Raw genomic sequence first — 19,112 nt, 5'->3', positions numbered from 1 at the left:
TCCTTTCACCTTTTAGGTGCAAACTGATAAACATAACCAGTAGGGCTACTATACACTTCACAGAGCCTTGCTCCCAGTAGATACTCAAAACATGCAGTTGAACTGAATTTCAGTTGTTATTTTAAAGCCGTGCTTGACAAGCCTATGTGACAAATGTACTTTCCTAATCTTCCTGAGAAGAGCAGTACTGTGTCTTACGGGCGAAAAAACCAGAGGAGCCAGGAGTGGAGGGTGCAATAAAACGCCTGCATTGGGGCAGATTGCCTCATTTTGAATCCCTGACTCCTCACTGTGCTTTGGGGAAAACTATGGAAATTTTCACTGCCTAGCTTATTAAAATGGACTGCTTAGCTGAAATATAGAGGCGTCCATGACAACTACCCGGAGGGCTTTGTTAATCATATTGCAGGACTCCACCCGCAGTTTCTGGTTCTGTAGGTCTAGGTGGGGCCGAAAACGTGCATTTCTAACAAATTCTAGGGTGATAGTGACGCGGCAGGTCCCGAGACAACAGGAAACCCAAGGGACTCGAGGCAGGCGCTCAATAAATATTCACTATGAACATCAGCACCATCGAAGCCGCCCACCAGCAGGGGCCGCGGGGTATGCGCTGCAGGGAAGAGCACGGCCTCTGTCCAATGTCCCTGCCGGTACATCACTCCTCTGCAGGGACTAGGTTAGAACCGGGAGGCAGCCAGAGCAGCGCTCTCGCTGGATAACGGAAGAGGACTCCCTCGCCAACTTCCGCCTCTGGGGAAAAGCGGGGACCCTCCGCCACCTGAGTGCTGTTGTCTCGATTTCGCCGCAGTTTGCTTCTGGCCCGGGCGAGAACCTGTCCTCTGGGCAAGCCAGGGGTCGGTACAGGACTCCTATACCCCAAGGCGAGGCGGAGGCAGGTGCCGAGCGGTGGCCAGAGTCCGGCGCCCAAAGCCCGATGGGAGGGCGTGGCGGGGGAGGACGGTCCCGCCAGCTCCCAGGTCTGTTCCGAGCGCCCGCGGCCCGATGGCCGGGCGGAAGATGGCTGCCCGGAGCGCCGCGGACAGTCACGTGTCACGCCGGGCCCGTCGCGCGCCTCTTCCCCCGCTCGCCAAGTCCCCGACCCCGCGGGAGGCACGGCCTCGGGCTGCCTCTAGGCCACCGAGGTGCGGCGCGGGCCGGCCAGGGACGGCGGGCATCGGGGCGGGAAGGTCAGCTCTCCCCGCTGTCCATCCTAACTTGGGCGCTGGGGCTCCGCTCGGGGAGCAGAGGAAAACCTTCCTTCAGGCGACTTGCACCAGGTGGGGCTACTGGGCATGCGCGGGCTCCGACCCCGGCCTAGCCGCTCTCCGGGTTTTCGCCGCAGCTCGGAGGGGCGGCGGAAGGTGGGGCCCAGGCGGGGCGGGGCGGCTCTGACGCAGTCGGAGTTTTCACCTCGCGCGGTTAGATCTCTTGCGCCACCGTCGCGCTCCCAGGCGTCGCCCGAGGCTTTTTTTTTCTGTTGTGGGAGAAAGATGAGAGTCTATGGTTAGAGGTTTGAAAATGGGCCGAATAGTCAGGTCGGCCGTTTCCTATGAATGATCCATTGGGCATTAATCCCAAGTGTCGCAGCCCTTGGGCTTGGTGGGAAAAAGAATCCAGTAGTAGTTCGCAAACTCGTGCCTGGCTTCCAGCAGGCTGAGTTTGCGTTCCCTGCTTTGTGACCAGCTCTAGCGGCTCCGGTCTCCGGCCCTGCCCCAAGGGATTTACCGTCCCTGATTGTAAAATCTGGCTCCCGCCAGGCCTTACTTAGTGGGCCCCTAAAAACGCTGGGGAAAGCGCCCGCCTCCTCAGTTTCCCATTACTTGAAAGTAAAATTCAAGGGGCCCAAACTGCGACTGTCCCTTGGTTCGGGGTCCCGCTCGGTCCCGGGAGGAGCCCCCCGCGGACCCCGCCCGGCCGGCCCGCCCCCCCCGGCCGCAGTGAACACCCGGAGGAACGGAGTCGCGTCGCGCGGGAAGCCGGGCCGGCTCGGGCAGCGGACTGGGCATGCTCGGCAGCCTGGGAAGCTCGCGGTGGCAAGTCGAAAGCGTTCGCACCAGCGGGGCAGCGGCTGCGGGCGGCAGGCGGCGGGCAGGTCGGGAGTGAGAAGGACCGGCCCGGGCTGACTGCTCTCCCCTCGCGCCTAGGGAGCCGGTCGGAGAGCGCGATTGGGGTGCGGAGCCCCGACGCTGCCCTGCCCCGGATTTCATTCCGCGGCGGGGGGCTCCGCGAGCGGAATTCCGGCGGCTGCCGTGACTCCAGTGCAAGTGAGTCGTGGGGCCGGGACAGACAGCCGGCCTCACAGTTGCGGGGGCCGATCGGACACCTGTCTCGCGGGCCCGGCCTTATGCTGGGGAGCAGCGGGCGGGCTGCCCTGGGGCGAGGGGGCGTGAGCGCAGCCCGCGCGGTGCCGCGCGCGTACCTGGCGGGCAGTCCTCCAGAGCTGCTGCTCCCCGTGGGTGGGCACAGCGGGGAGGTCCGGCGGCCGGGATCCGGGCTCGGAGGGGGCGGGCCGCCGGCGGGGCTCCCCGGCTAAGTTGGGGCGGGGAGGAAGGAGGAGGCGTCAGTGCGCACCTTTTCAGAGCTACTGCGTGCGGGCTGGAAGGCTGCCTGGTGTCGGATTGGGGCGATCGGGAGGCGGGGAGCCTTTGGGCAGTAGCCCGCCCGGGGTCCGGAGACCCCCCCCAGGGGCCGACTCCAATCACGGCTCCACCCCCACAGCCTAGGTGGCGGTGTGACAGTTGGTACCTTCGGGCCAGATCGCAGCCGGCCAGGCGCCCACTATTTCGGGATCCCCCCACCGTAGCCCCTCGATGCCCCCTGACTACAAAACAGGTGGGACCCCCCTCCCCGAGGAGCGCTCCCCTTCTCTCCAGGCCGCGTAACAGCCCGCCAGGCTCGCGGGCGGCTCTGAGACCCCGCAGGGCTGCCCCCGCGGGGCGGGGACGTTTAGGGGCGAGGCCTGGAGGGGCATCGGCGCAGCCCAGAACTGGACAGTCTCTCCAGGACGCCGCTTTTCCGTGACAGAGGGGGTCTGCACTATCCCCCAGCGACGTGTCAAGGGCAAAACAGCAGCAGCAGCGGCTGCCTCTCCCACCGTCTTAACCCGAACTCGGGCTTGTGGCGTCCTCCCGTGGGCCGGATAGAGTGCCCTAGTCCAGCTAACGGATTCAGCCTGGAGCGTTCTGGTGAATGCTGCTTTCCTCTTTGGTGCCGCGAAGTAGAAATCGGGATAAGGGTTGTCATGGCCGGAGGGAGCGAAGAGAATCCAGGCAGGTGCTTCTCAGATGTTTCTTTTCACCTTCAAACAGTACAGACTTCAGCGGTACACGCTTACGAAACCAAGTGAAGGCTGCTTTCTGAAAGGGAAGTTTATTTTCTATGTTCTGGGGCCTGTCGACTATTTTAGCTCCCTTGACATTTACCTTCCTGGACCTTTAAAGCTGTTTGGACAGGTTATTTTGCTTTTAGGTTTGGGGATGTTTCTAGTTGGCTCCCTGGATGTGGAAGTGGCGAATGTCTGATGTGCTGTGCTGTGAACTCCCCACGCTTCCTGGCACTGGGGGTTGAAACATTCAGGGGGGACTGAGTGGGCCGAAGGAGAGGAGTGGGACTGGTGACGTAGGACTACGCGATGGGTGTTGCCTAGAGCTGCCCAGATGGAAAGGGGTTGGCGGCTGTTTTGGCCTGTGCAGAAGGGGAGAGGGCGGGGCGTTTCATTGGTCGGGGTGTGAAACGTCCACGGGCGAAGGCTGCGGGGGATGGGTGCCTGTGTGGTCAGTGCTCCAAGGGAAGCCCAGGGATGTTTGGTGATTCAGCAGGTGGCAGCCTTCCAGCTCTGAAGACATGCCGTGGCCAAGCAAAGAAGCAAGCAAGCAAGCAAGCAAGCAAGCAAGCAGCAGCCTGTGCCTGCTGTCGGAGGCGCCAGCTTTGGGGGAACCTCCAGGTGCTGCCTTCTGCCTGTGGCAGCTCACTTGTCTTATCTTGCTTCCTGTTTAGCTCTGGAGGCCCTGGTATTTCGAGTTTCCTTACTGCGCCTCTTAAAATATACAGCAATATATAGCATGTTTTTGAGTCTCTGCATCTCTGTGACCTGCTGGGTAGCAGGGGGGTGGCTGCTGCCGCCATGCAGTTTAAGTAGTTACTCTGCAGAAAGTGACAGTGATATGTAAAAACAGTGAAGTGGCCTTTCCTTCCATTTCTGCTTCACAGAATAGAAATTTATGTTTTTAGTAAAATAATAAGATACATTTCTGCAACTCTTCAGTGATGATAGTGAGCTATTTGAAATTTCTGGAAACTTTTTAATAAAAGACATTAACTCCAGAGATGTATTAAATTGACATCAGAGGGACACGGTTATTAAACCAGTATCTTACTCATTGGAGGATTTCTAGCATCTTGCACAGTGTCTAACTTGTATTCAATACATGCCTCTGCAGCTGAAATTTTAAAAATTCTTCATAACAGAAGAGTTTACCAGTATTTACCATGTTCATCATCTATTTTTAAGTCTGTATTAATATGGTTAGAGTAAAATATATGCATCAATACCTTTGCACATTGACATTTAAAGAATATTTATGTTTTCATAAGACATGATTGCTGGGTTGACCATAAACATTCAATTTTAGCTTGAAAACTTGATTCTTTTACTTTTCTGGTTAAATTTATTAATTTTCAAACTTGGGGCAGATCCTACATTTCAGCTAGAGAAATGGTGTGCTTTCTTAACATACGTCATGAAAACCAAACGGACTCCTGACTCCTAAGTATAGCCATCAGTTTTTTTTTGTTTGTTTTTCTTTTGAGACAGGGTTTTATTCTGTCACCCAGGATGGAGTGCAGTGGTACAATCCCGGCTCACTGTAGCTTTGAACTCTCCAGGCTCAGGGGATTCTCTTACCTCAGCCTCCCGAGTAGCTGGGACTACACGCACGCACCACTAAGCCCAGCTACTTTTTTATAGAGATAGGGTTTTGTTATGTTGCCCAGGCTGGTCCCAAACTCCTGGGCTCAAGTAATCCTCTCGCCTTGGCCTCTCAAACTGCTGGGATTACAGGTGTGAGTCACTGCACCTAGCAGTATTATTATTATTATTATTATTATTATTATTATTATTATTTTTAACTAAAAAGTGCTCCTGTTGGATGTCAAATGCTTTAGCTTAGAAAACTTCATTTTATACCTAACATTTCAGGAAAACTCTGAAAAGTGCTGCTATAGAAAAGCTGAAAGAGTATTTTGGGAATAAAAATTCTGGATTGTTTGCACACAGGTATCAATGCCCTGGTCTTTAGGAGGGAGGCATGAGTGTGCTGCCAGTTCATTCTGCTCTTTACCATCACTGTCTGTTCCTTCCTCCAATTGTTTAGGTATTTCTTCTTCTCCTAAAGATGTACTTTCTTGGCATGAGCTTGCTTTTTAAAGCAATCCTGTCAGAAGAATCTGTTGCATTTTCTCACACAAATTTGATCAATGGTGATTTTTATTCTTTGATTGCCATATACACTTTCCCACCACTTCATATGGCAAACTATTCAGTGGCTCTTGTGTCCTTGTGGGGGCATAACATGTTATAGATGGCTATGCCTTTTTTGGATGGTAGCTATAGCCATAACAGTCTCTTCTGGAGGAACTTTTATGACATGCTGGTCTTCAAGATTTTTGGCTTTCCTATTAAAGGCTTTTGGTCAGGAATATAAATGGCTATTTCTCCTCTCTAAGAGCATCCCTGTAAAGGTTGTTACCTCCATTAAGCTACCCAGTCACAAGAGGACCTTATTTTGGATCAGCCCACTTGGATGTGGGAGTTGGGAGGCAGCATTGGATGTCAGGGAGGAGAGAGTGAAGAAAGGGAAAGAGAAGGGTGGGCGGAGCCCCAGGAAGGTAGCTTGGTTTTATAACTGACTTCTGGATTCAGTAAAGCTGCATTGAATGGTGCTGATGAATAAGTGTGGCTCAGGCCCTGCTGGAATGCTTTGCTGTTCTCCCAGTCCTCCATCTCCACAGATAAACACATCACACACAGACAGTCGCACACAGATCCACAGACACAGAGACTCACACGGACACCGAAGAGAAAGACACAGAGAAAGAGACACACACACTCTGCCAAAAGCCAAGAGCACCAGTGTCTTTTTAAACTAATATGTCAAAGGGAAAATCCAGGGCTCAGTAGCAGGTTTGATTTTGGGGGCCTGAAATCACCCCAAGCTTGTATTGAGAAAGATTCCCCTCCACTCTCAGTGACAAGCTGATCTACTCCCTTAATGATGTAAAGCCACAAGGGCTTTAACTGAAGCAACCATTATACGTACAGACAGGTGAGTGGAGATTTAGATAATTTGGGTGATTTACCTTTTAGACTTCTGGTGCTGAGAGCTGAGCTCACATTCCAGTTCTTGGCACAGGATCCTCTCACTGTGCAAAAGCCCCTTGCTTGTTTTACGTTTTTCTCCTTCATTCCCCTCCCACCACCCCCCAGGCCCCTCTCCCCCAGAGGAGCCTTCTCTCCAGTGCAGGATATGTTCTTGCATATGTATGTATTTTGTTAAAGATGTTGAGTTACTTTGTTTGTTTTTGATTTACATAAGTGGTTCTGTGCTATAGATTTCATTCTTTTTTTATTCAACATTAGAGCTTTTTATTATGGAAATTTGCAGGCATTCATAAAAGTCAGAAGAACCTTAACATTTTATTTGTGAGATCCTTGTTAGTGCAGGTTTATCTAGTGCGTTGCCTTGACTGCTGCTTTGTAGGGCTGGTCTTTTATGTGTCTCCTACTTTTACTTACCCATTTCCCTAATGATGGATGCTTAACTCACCTCCACTCCTGCTACCACTAGCAAACATCCTGTATGCATTTTCTTTCTTTTTTTTCTTTTTTTTGAGACAGAGTCTCGGTCTGTCGCCCAGGCAGGTGTGCAGTGGCATGATCTTGGCTCACTGCAGCCTCTGCCTCTTAGGCTCAAGAGACTCTCCTACCTCAGCCTCCTGAGTAGCTGGGTCTGTGTGCATTTTCTTAATGTTCTGGTTGAGAATATCCCTAGGGTAGTGGTTCTTAAAGTATGGTCCACACCTGGCAGCATCGGCATCAACTCTGAACTGTTAGAAATACAGATTCTTGGGTCCTAACATTCCAGAATTCCTGAATCAGAAATACTGAACTGTGTTTCAGCATGCCCAGGTTGGAGATTCTGATACATGGGAAAGTTTGAGAACCGCTGCTCTAAGGGTATGTACTTAGGAGTGGGATGGCTGAGTAATGGTGTACAAACATACCTGTTTTTACTAAACACTGCTAAATTACTCTCCAGAGTTGCTCAGCTGCTTTCTGTTCCACATCAGTGCACAAGGGTTCCTGATTCCCCACGTTCTTACTCAAATTTGTTATTAACCAACTTTCTAGTTTTACCAATGTTTGGTGGCTGTAAAGTGGGATCTCATTGGGTTTTCTTTTTGTGAACTTATATGATTTCTTAGTAAATTTGAACTCTTTTAATATATTCGTTAGTGATTATAATTTCTTTGACTAGCTATACTTGCTTTTCCTAATGTGGTGATTTGCAGATTTTTTTTGGTATATTCTAGATGTTAATCTCATCCTGTCATCTGTTTATCAACTTTGTCAATGGTAACTTTGAGAAATTTTTAGTTTTGATATAGCCCCAGTCCATTAATTTTTGCCTTAGGTTGCACTTTAAGAGTATAAGATATTTTTCCTTACCCCAAGATTACAAAGATATTCTGTATTCTGTCAGCTTTCCAGTTTTACCTTTCACATTGAGGGCTTTATTCTGTTTGAGGTTCATCTTCATATATGGGAAAACAAAGGAATCTCACATTATTTTTTTCCTTTCCATTCTGTGAGACAGTTTTCCTAAATCATCTATTAAACAGTGTATTCTTTCCTTCATATAGTTTTGTGGAGCCACTTTTATCATACCTCAGATTCCCACAGACACATATTAGTTTACTTTTTCAACTTTATTAAGAGTTATTAAGGCTGAGCGTGGTGGCTCAATGCCTGTAATCCCAGCACTTTGGGAGACTGAGGTGGGAGGATTGTTTGAGTCCAGGAGTTCAAGACCAGCCTGGACAACATGGAGAGACCCTGTCTCTACAAAAAAAAAAAAAAAAAAAAATTAAGCCAGGGCCAGGTGCAGTGGCTCACACCTGTAATCCCAGCATTTTGAGAGGCTGAAGCAGGTGGATTGCTTGAGCCCAGGAATTCAAGAACAGAGAACAGCCTGGTCAAAACCCTGTCTGAACAAAAAATACAAAAATTAGCCTGGCTAATTGGTATAGTCCTAGCTACTCGGGAGACTGAGGTGGGAGGATTGCTTGAGCTCAGGAGGCGGAGTTTGCAGTGAGCCCAGATTGCACCACTGCACTCCATCCTGGGTGACAGAGTGAGACCCTGTCTCATAAATAAATAAATACATAAATAAAAATAAGAGTTGTAACTTATATAGGTAAACTAAATCCATTCAAAGTATACAGCTTGATTACTTTTGACAGATGTACATACCTGTGAAACCATCACAGTGAAGATACAGAGCATTTCCATCACCCCAAAATTGCCCTTGGGCCCCTTTGTAATCCCTTTGTCCCTGGACTTAAGCAACCACTGATATGCTGTCACTGTAGTTTAGTTTGTGTTTTCTAGAATTTTATGTAAATGGACCATACAGTATAGTACCATTTTGTGTCTGGTTCCTTTCATTCAACATACTGATTTTTAAAAATCTTTTAAAATTATGATAAAATACACATAACATAAAATTTATCATTTAACTATTTTAAGTGTATAATTCAGTGGCATCAAGTACATTTACATTGTTGTCACCACTATGCATTTCCAGAACATTTTTTATCACCCCAAACTGAAACTGTCCCCATTACTTGCAACATACTGATACCAGTCATCTGTCTGTTTTTATGCCCCCCCAATTTTTTTTTATTATGGCATTGCAGTGTGTTTTATATGGCAGAATGAGCCCCTACTTTTCTTTATACTTTGACTTGGTTATTTGTGGATCTTTATACTTCCATATGCATTTTGGAATGCTTATTAAGTTCTCAACAAAGTTAGGAAAGTGTGATGGGCATTGCATTGAATATATAATATGATTTTTCTGTCTAATATTGTGAGATTTTCTGTCTTATTGTAATTCTGTCCATGAACATGGTCATCATTTCATCTTTTTAAAAATGACTTTTTAATAGAGCTTCAAATTTTCTCTGTCATGATAACATTTTTTATAAAGGTTGCTTTGAGGATAATTTGAATCTTGGCACCTTAGTCTCCACATTAGAGGGAGGCTAATAGGTGTTTTGGGACAGATCTTTTAAAATCTTCCTTCATTTATCAACCTGTAATGACATTGGTGAAATTACTCACCCCTGGTAGGCCCTGGTTCCTCTTTCCTCAAACTGGAATAACAACACCCCCTCCTTACGGAGGCTGCTGAAGGGTTTAAAAGATATTGTAGGAGATGCTTGGAGTACAGATCTTGAAACAGAGTTGTTGCTTAGGTTATGTTGGTGGAATACCTCCCCTAATGCTGGTTTTAAATAGCATAAACTGGCTGGGTATGGTAGTTCACACCTGTAATCCCAACACTTTGGGAGGCCGAGGTGGGAGGATCACTTGAGCCCAGAAGTTTGAGGCCAGTCTGGGCAACACGGTGAGTCCCTGTCTCTACTAAATAAATAAATACATAAATACATAAAATTAGCCAGTTGTGGTGGTGTGCACCTGTAGTCCCAGCTACTTGGGGCGGGGGGGCTGATGTGGGAGGCTTGTTCGAGCCTGGAGGTTGAGGCTGTGATGAGCTGTGACCACGCCACTGTACTCCAGCCTGAATAACAGAGCAAGACCCTGTTTCAAAAAATACATAAAATAAATCTCATAAACTTAATACTTTTGTCTGTTTTTAAGGGTTGATAATAAAGAAGAGTCAGAAAAGCAAAGTGAATTAGCTAGCCAATGAATGTGTAACACTCTCTAAGACTACATTTGCAAGCCCATGTTTCTGCCTAGTTTTGTTGGGTTTCACAAAAAATATGGGTACTTCCAAAGAATTTTACAGTCGACTGGGGAAGAAAAGGCTAATATGCAAGAAACAATTAGAGAACTCTATGTGACAGATGGTATATAATTAGAGGTGAAGTGGTGCAGTGCCAGGGGAGTTATGAGAGGAGAGAAATTCTGCTCTGTGAAGTTTTGATTTGGCTTGGGTGGAACTAGTTTAGGGAGGGGAGAAGGTGCTGGAGAAACCAAGTAGAATTATCATTTCTGTTGGGAGCCTTGAGGGCCCAGCCTTGAATCCCATGACAGTGGATATTGTGCCCAAACATAAGTATCTCAAAATCAGTGCTGTGGGATTGGTGATAAATAGTTAGAAGATGCCTAGATAAGCAATAGCTCTCTGTCTTATAGTACAGTGGTGAAGAGCCCTGACCCTGGGCCCTGGGTTTGGATCTCAGCCTCATCGTGTAGAAGCTGTGGGACCTTAGGCAGGTTATGCAAACCTTCTGCACCTCAGTTTCCCCAACTCTCTGGTAGGTGTCATAACAGCAGCCATCTTACAGGGTTATTGTGGGGACTATATTAACATTTATAAGGTACTGAATGCCTAGCATGATAACCACAACATAAATGTTAGCTGTTATTATGACAACTTTTGTTAATATTCATCACGTTCCTCCTGTACCTCTCTTGAGGTGTGTGAGGCTTTATGCCCCAGAATTGGATGGCTTTTGTCCGGAAAGACCTGGTTGGAGGCTGTACAAATTTATAGAGTGGGCTTTTTCCACATGTCGGCAGGCATTCAGTGGGCGCTCAGGTTGCAGACTGAACAAGTAAATGCTGAAAGACAGTGGAGCCAGGTGCATTCTCTGTCATTCCTGGATGTCCTCACTCAGGGCTCTGGAATTGAGTGGGGAGAAAAAGTCAGGTGGTAAGCATTCAGGAAGCGAATTTTATTTTGCTATATTCCTAGTTCTGATTAGACTTTTTGGCAGAGATGTCGGAATCACAGGGATTCACACTTGTTGATGGCTAACTGCATGCCAGACACTTTCTAAGTCCTTGACCCAATGAAATGGATATTGTCATCATACCTTTTTTGAGGACAAAGAGAGTGGGGCAGAAGTAATTTGCCCAAGAAAGTAGGAAAAAGAATGCCCTGGAGTTTAGTGTTTGGGGCCTTTGCCAGGTGGCAGAAATAACAGAAGTAGGTACTGTTGGTGGAGAGCCAGTACCTTTACATAAAGCGTTGTAATACACAGGTTAGCCCAGCAGGGCATTCCCATGACCTCAGATGTTTATCAGGTGAAGCCAGTGGCTCTCAGATTTCAGCGTGTATCAGAATCACTTGAAGGCTGCTTACAACGCCCAGGTCTGGGACCCACCTCTGCCAGAGTTTCTGAGGCAAAGAGCTTGGGGCAGGTGGCAGTGGGCAGTTGACATGTCTAATGTGTTCCTGGATGCTGTCATGCTGCTGGTCTGGGGACCACTCTTTGCCAACCACTGCCATCAGCAGTGCCCACGTCAGTGAGGAGCCAGCTGCTCCTACTTCTAGTTACAGTCAGGTGGGATGATTTCAGACTTAGACATTGGAAGTGCCTTCCGCCTCATGAAATAAAAACTGAACTCATGTGGTCCTGTTTATCTAGGACAGCAGAGGGGTGTCTGAGCCAGTCCAGAGCAGAAACTTGCTTTTCCTGCTCACCAGTGGTTCTGGCATGGCTCAGGAGAGATGATCCCAAGGTGGAGAGAAAACTTGGAAATATAAGTCAACACTCATTAGAAGCTTGGAGTGCCATCATTACATCCCATCTTAGGAAGATGGCCTCATTTATTTTTGTTATTTTTCATTCCCCCTTCCATTGGCAAAAAAAAAAAAGAAAGACTTCCTGTTCACCACTTATCCCCATGGAGGAATTTAGGCACAGACAAATTAAAAGTATATTGAGATACATAACCTGACAGTGGAGAGGCAGAAGATAATCTTATTTGCCTAGTTTAATTATAGCAGAAAACTGTGTTTGTAGGAAAAAAGAGCTTTGTACAGCTTTCCTCCAGCTGCCACGAGGTCACATAGCTACAATGTGTACCAAGCTTAGTACAGCACCTACACACATTAAGCTCTCAAGAAGTATGAATAGTTATTATTATAGCAGAAGTTTTCTGTCTTGCAATCCAGGCTACATTTTTTCCTATTTGAAAAAAATGTTACATATATAAAACCTTGGGACGAAAACCTTTTAGAATTTAAATATTTTGTAGGAACTCAGGATTTAGAAAGAACTCGGAGGTGAACAATACAAGTAAGTTGTATTTGGGAAGAAACACTGGTTTAGATTTTTCTCTGTGCTAGTTATCAGGACTCTCCTGTGACCCTGTCAGCCTGTAACAGCTCATTTGCTTGGTGAGGGAATGTGGCAGGGCAGAGAGGATGGGGGGATTGCCAGGGGCCGACTGAAGAGGCTAGAGAGGCCTGTTCAGGTGTGGAGACACTCTCCAGTCTGGTCTTTTTATAACTCAGGGTTGACAGTGGCAGTAAATATGTGTTGAGAATCCCCTATGGGCCAGTTTCCCTGGTGAGCTTTGAGATACAGAGATGAGTGCGATGGGGTCTGGGTCTTTGAGGGATTAGTGGGGAGACAGACATGTCCACAGATGATGTCATCACCAAGTAGTGAGTACAGTATCAAAGCTGCACACCTAGCCTCCCTGGGTCAGGGGTGGGATGACTGGACAGAGGTCACCTGCCCAGGTTCCCTGTGTCAGCAGAGTGCATAGAAGGGAATCCATACCATAGGTCAGTTTAGATGGAGCCAGAAGTGGCATTTTTTTTTGGTTTTTATTTTCTTTTGTTTTAGGGTTGAAAGCCACACGAGGTTTCCATTTTTAGTGACATAATCCTGACAGCAGAGACAAGCCTAGGAAGATGTGTGCTATAAGTGGTCAGCCCCCAAAGGGAGAATCAGAGCTGGGACTGCACTTCAAAACTACTTGGGGAGTTACAAGAGTACTTAAGAGTTTACTTTCTTTGTTTTTAAAAAACGTGGCTATGAGGTCAGGAATTCGAGATCAGCCTGGCCAGCATGGTGAAACCCCATCTCTACTAAAAATACAAGAATTAGCCTGGCATGGAGGCGCACGCCTGTAATCCTAGCTACTCAGGAGCCTGAGGCAGGAGAATTGCTTGAATCCACGAAGCAGAGGCTGCAGTGAGCCGCGATCAAGCCACTGCACTCCAGCCTGGGCGACAGAGCGAGGCTCTGTCTCAGAACAACAACAACAACAACAACAAACAACAAAGTGGCTAAATGTTAGCTATCTGCTAGGAATGTAAAACCTGGAGAAGATTAACGACTTTCTATCTTTAAGATAAATCAACTTTTAAAAGAAAGACTCTATTAAAAACAAAGTTTTATTTTATTTTCCCTGAATTTTTGGCTAAGTGTGAAATTCCCCTTTCATTTGTGTTTTCAGTGGTTCCAGTTCCTTGTTTTCTTTTTTCTCCCCTCCACTCCTCCTTTTCGCCAGCTGCTTATTATTCATTAACAAAAGAAGCTGATTTCAGCACTACCTTCCCCAGTCCTATTTAATTTCATGTCCAGACCACTTTATAGAAATAGCAATAAGCTGTTTGCATTTCCCAGGTTGTAATGGATATTCCTTCTGGCAGGCTGTCTCCATTAAGGGAGCAAAATGTGGATGTTCAGTCTTCTAAAAGTTTCATGCAGGTATTCTATGTGAATCCATGAAGACGGGATGTTATAACAAATCTCAGGTTAAGGGGTGGAGGATCCTCAGCTAAGCTTGGCAGGTGGAAGATGCTTAAATTTGGAAGGGAGTTCCCAATAGTCACAGATGGAGATGGAGGGATTGAAGAAAAAAGCCCTGGGGCAGGATGGTAGAGAACAAACCTCAAGAAAACTATCTCCTAAGGAAGTGGTGGGGAGGGCTAGCTGAAGTGGTACCCACCCACTGGCAGGGGGCTGGGTGAAAGCAGCAGAGGCAGGAGAAATCAGGACTGGGAGGGAGATAGGGTGGGAAGGCAGGCTTTGCCCACAGCTTCTTTCCCCCTAACAGACACAGGCTGACAGTTTAGGCAGGAGTTGGAAAAGGGGATGGGGGGTGCCAGTGTGTCTGAGGCCAACAGAGAAGAGGAATGTTTTACTCCTGAGGAAACCAGGAGGGGAGAGGGAAGGGTGGAGGAAAGGCAGGGGGCAGCGGCAGGGATGAGGGTGCACAGGCAGGTGGAGGATGACTGGAGAACAGAGATGCTTGGGATGCTGGAGAAAAGGCCATGGGACCAGAAGAGGATTGTGAAAGAAACAGTCTGTATAGAGGGCCCACGGCCTTCAGCCCAAGTCAGGCTGTCCTGGTCATCTGAGACAGAGGCAGAGTAGGTGAGGGCAGTGAGGAAAGATGCTGCTGGCTGTCCAGGCACACTGGTGAGGTAGTAACGCAATTTCTGAGCCATTTGTAAGATGTCAGGACACCCAGGGTCTTCTAGATAACAGGAACTGGGAAGGCAAGGACCCAGGGGCCCTGATTTTGAAAGCCAGCTGAGGAGTGACGAAGAACAGTGGGCTTGGGTTGAAATCCTTTTGGGGCAGTGGCTTTCTCATGTGAAATGGGGATAATAACCACTAGGTCACAAGTGTCGTGGTGTGAAGACCCTTGGCGTGTGTCCACAGTAGTACAGGGTTGCATTCTGCAGTTGTTGAGGTGGCCTTGGGATGTGGCAGCAGAGGGTGACCCTGAGATTTCCTGTAAGAGAGAGTGTGTGTTGATTCCCTTTCCTCTCCTGGGTGGTGTGTTGACCATTCATTTGACTAGATGGACCATAAGTGAGATGGGCTATTGCACAGGCACTATCTGTACCCAGTTTTCTGGCCATGTGTTGTCGAGATTTTCACCATGTGGACTGCATAGTCCCTTCCTCTGTGTTTCTACCTGGTCTTATCCCAGAGCCTGTCCCTATTATTCCCCTGGCTATTAGTTCACTCTACACACCCCCAGACCCAAGTACACAGAATGTCCCCTGTATGCCATTGCTTTTTGTGGAAGCCTTTGTAGATGGCCTCCATCTCTAGCCTGAGCCTTCAGAATTGTGGAGACTGGCAGCTTTGACTTTGAACGAGGCCAGGATACAGGTGTGAACAAAGCAAAGTCTCAGCCTGTATGGAGTTTTCTTGGTAAGGGTCAGACCGACAATAATCAAATAAGCAAATATGTAGCATCTTGGGTTGTCAGGAGGCAAAACCTCACCTGTGCCTCAGAATGTCTCTGCCACCTGTTCACAAGGTTGGTAATTTAACATTTGCTTTACTGCTGTGGTCCATGTAGTGACACCTGAGTTACTTTGAAAGGCTCTACAAAGTTCCAAGCAGTTGGCTGGGCAGTGTTCCAGGTTTCCATAGGGGCCTCAGCATGGCCGGCTTTCCCTCTCCCTTTGATTTTAGAAACAGGCAGGATCATGAGAACGCTCTCAGGAGTTTCTGAAGCCTCATTTTGCTCATTCGTTTCAAGGCCCTATCTGTGGCCCACAGGTTCTTATTGGGGGTCCCTGGATGGGTTTCCTGAAGCCACCATGTATTTAAGTGTATTTTGGGGAACAGTGCATCTAAAACTCTCATTAAATTCACCAGGAAGGTATTTAAAAGGCCTATTTTTTATGTAAGTGGATAAAAAGTGAAAATTATGCCATGGAAAGTTCCTTCATATTTCTATCTTTCTCTTTTTAGAGGAACTAATGGGAAGTGACTAGGTAAAAGGGGGTGAGGCAGACACACACTGACAGCCTTGTTGTAGTTCTGTGCGGCTTGACGTTTCTGTGTCTTACGGGTGGGACGGGAAACAAAATGATACCGCTGGCATCACTGAAAGACCATTTGACTTAGTGGAAGCAAAGGCGGGGAGGTGCGTATGATGCTACAATGTGCTTCTGTCTTCCACTGAGCAAGAAGAGGAGGTTGAGCCATTGGGAGGAGCACAGAGGCCCCTAGGAGCAGTTGCTGCTTCTCAGATTTCTGTGTCTGATGGGTCCCGAAAATAGGTCTGGAGCTTTGGCTGCTGATGCCAAAGGTACCTGTTTTAGGAGATTGCTCTGCTTAAGAAGTCCATAGTAGCTTACCTAAATAGTAAAGTTCATGACTACTGCCTTCAAGATAAGGGTCTAGAGGGTAGCTTTGAAGAGTGAGACCGTAGATGCTCACATACTCTTTGACCCAGCAATTCTACTTTTAGGGACTTATTTTAAGAAATAATCAAGGTCATTATTCATCCCAGAGCTCTTTATCATAGTGAAAAGTTGGAAATGTAATATTAAAATATAGGGGATTGGTTAAACAAATTATGTATATCCACACAATGGAATACTAGGTAACTCTTGAGAACAGTCATAAAGAAAGTTGTTCTGAAAGCATTGTTATGTGCAAAAAGGTATGTAATGCCTTTGTAAAAAAAAACAAAAATAACTATTGAGAAGGTACTGGTTGGGCCCTACTATGGGCCAGGTACCCTGTGGAGTACTGGTGACACAGTGATGAACTAGACAGATATGTCCTCAACAGGTCTTAGTCTACCAAGGCAAGAGTCAGGTCATACTGACTCTGTCATTAAAAAATTCTGTAAATAATCCATGGGTTCTGCAACCACAGATTCAATCAGATAGATTGAAAATATTTGGGGAAAAAGCCAAAAAATAACAATGCAATAAAAAAAAATACCCCCAGGCATGGTGGCTCATGTCTGTAATCCCAGCACTTTGGGAGGCTGAGGCTGGTGGATCACTTGAGTCCGGGAGTTCGAGACCAGCCTAGGCAATGTGGCAAAATCTGTCTCTACAAAAATTAGACGTGGTGGCATACACCTGTAGTCCCAGATACCAGGGAGACTGAGGTGGGAGGATTGCTTGAGCCTGGGAGGTTGAGGCTTCAGTGAGCAGAGGTTGCACCACTGTACTCCAAACTGGGCGACAGAGTGAGACCCTGTGTCAAAAAAACAAAAAACAAAAAATTATAGCATAACAACTATTTACCCAGCATTTACATTGTATTATGTATTATACATTATCTAGAGATGACTTAAAGGATACAGGAGGATTTGTGTAGGTTATATGCAAATATCATGCCATCTTATATGATGGACTTGAGCATCCATGGAATTTGGTGTCCCTGGAGGTCCTGGAACCAATCTCCTGAGTTACTGAGGGGTGATTGTATTCATAGGAAGACTACAAAAAGAATGTCTCCTTCACAGGCAATTTTGCCACCTGTATAGTCATATCAGGTGTGTTTCTCTGTACTTGTTATTAGGCTACATCTTTGACTTGAAATTACTGATTTTTTAAAAAGCTTTAAGTAATAAAGATATCATACTGATTAAGTTTCGATGATAATACTATCTTCCTTGAAACCCTCTTTTCTCTCCCAGCACTGTGGGAGGCTGAGGTGTAAGGGTGGGGTGGCTTCAGCACAGTGTTTGAGGAGTGGGCACTGAGTAGTGTCCCCTGAAATCTTGTGTTGTACAGCCTGTGCTGACCGCCCAAGGCTGCTCTGCACTAGCCTTTTAGCCAGAGTGGGTTTTCTTTCAAGGACAACTTTTCTTTTTCTTATTTCTCTTCCTCCTCTTCTCCTCTTACCCTTTTCCTATTCCCCTCTTGCTCTTCCTCCTTTATTTAGAAAATGTATAAGTTAAAATAATAGTAATAACCCTATTACACATAGATAACTGCTGTTATCATTTTGGTGTATATCCCTCTGATCTATTTTCTATAAATATTAGATGTTCACCAAATGCACATTTTGACCAAATGCTGAAAGGTGGAATGCTGAAAGGAATAGTATTGCCAAAGCTAAATCTTGCTGTCCTAGAATGGACTTCTGGGATACAAGTACAAGTTTGACATTTTATAAACATTATTACAGTTTTGTTATTAAAATATAATTTGGCATTGTGGTACAGGGACTTGATTTCTTAGCATATACGATCAGTGCTGTTAATGTTTGTGATACTGGGTGGATGTTGACTTTGATCTGATTTAGAGGAGGGAGGAGCAAGGCCTTTACTTATTTGTTTAGTTTGTTTTTATATTATTATTTTTGCTGGCTCTGTCCATGTAATACAATATGAGTGGTAGTTTCTTTCCAACTTATTAATCTTTTGTCATATAACTGACTTGTCTTCTCTGTGACTCCTGGACCTGAAGATTTTCTTGGCAATGATGATGTGGTTTCATTTTAGTATTTCCTAACCCCAGCTTTGTGCACTGTTTGAAGGAGAATATATCTGGATAATCTCAGAAGCAGAAGTGAAATTGTTGTCCTTCTACACATTTTTCCCTGATATTTTTGTACTCACTTGCTGCTTCACACAACCAGTTGAGAGAAAAATGCATCCTTAAGCTTTGGCTCTAAAAGTGTGGCTGTAGAGAAATGAAATTGGCTTTCAAGATAACAGAGCTGTTTTGGAATCTCCATCTGCATCTTAGCTTTCACTGCCTGCACACTAATTTCAATATCTTCCCTGGAGAAGAATGACAGAAGAATCTTTGCAGAGGTAATATGTGACAAATGTTTGCCCTCTCAAGGTACCCTCAGTTTTCAACAATTGACTGCTTTCCCTGCAAGCAACCATTGACTGTTAGTAAGCATGCTCTTTAATATTGTTAGTAGACTTGCCATGTCAATGCTGTTATACACGAAGTACAATGCTAGGCCAGGTACAGTGGCTCATACATGTAATCCTAGCACTTTGGGAGGCCGAGGTGGGTGGATCGTTTGAGCCAAGGAGTTTGAGACCAGCCTTGACAAGATAGCAGAACCCCATCTCTACCAAAAAAAAAAAAAAAATTACCTGGGTGTGGTGGTGTGCATCTGTAGTCCCAGCTACTTGGGAGGCTGAGGTGGGAGGATCACCTAAGCCCAAGAAGTTGAGACTGCAGTGAGCTGTGATTATGGCACTGCACTTCAGCCTGGGTGATGGAGTGAGACCTTGTCTCAAAAAAAAAAAAAAAAAAAGTACAATGCTAGAGCTGAGCTTTGTTATATAATAACCAGACATTCCATCTTTGAACATCTTTGGT

The 19,112-nt window shown here is 46.5% G+C and overlaps 1 protein-coding gene across 9 annotated transcripts in view; it reads left to right on the top strand.

The window, feature by feature from the left end:
- Positions 1 to 1,082: 1,082 nt before the first annotated feature.
- The window catches only part of SGMS1 (sphingomyelin synthase 1), a 314,162-nt gene continuing 296,132 nt past the window's right edge, over positions 1,083 to 19,112 (top strand). For 3 of the 9 annotated variants that reach the window (XM_034930581.3, XM_034930582.3, XM_034930577.3), the window contains exon 1: positions 1,480 to 2,264. The gene's annotated coding sequence lies outside the window, so the exon portion shown is untranslated. Of the gene's footprint in view, positions 1,278 to 1,479; positions 2,265 to 2,464; positions 3,274 to 19,112 lie in introns of those variants that run through there. The other 6 variants (XM_055092814.1, XM_034930578.2, XM_063607401.1 and 3 more) reach the window with 4 other exon arrangements.

The sequence above is a fragment of the Pan paniscus genome, chromosome 8, assembly GCF_029289425.2.
Source record: "Pan paniscus chromosome 8, NHGRI_mPanPan1-v2.0_pri, whole genome shotgun sequence".
NCBI lineage: Eukaryota > Metazoa > Chordata > Mammalia > Primates > Hominidae > Pan > Pan paniscus.
The sequence above is the reverse complement of the archived record's forward strand: the minus strand, read 5'-3'. Positions and strand labels throughout refer to the sequence as shown.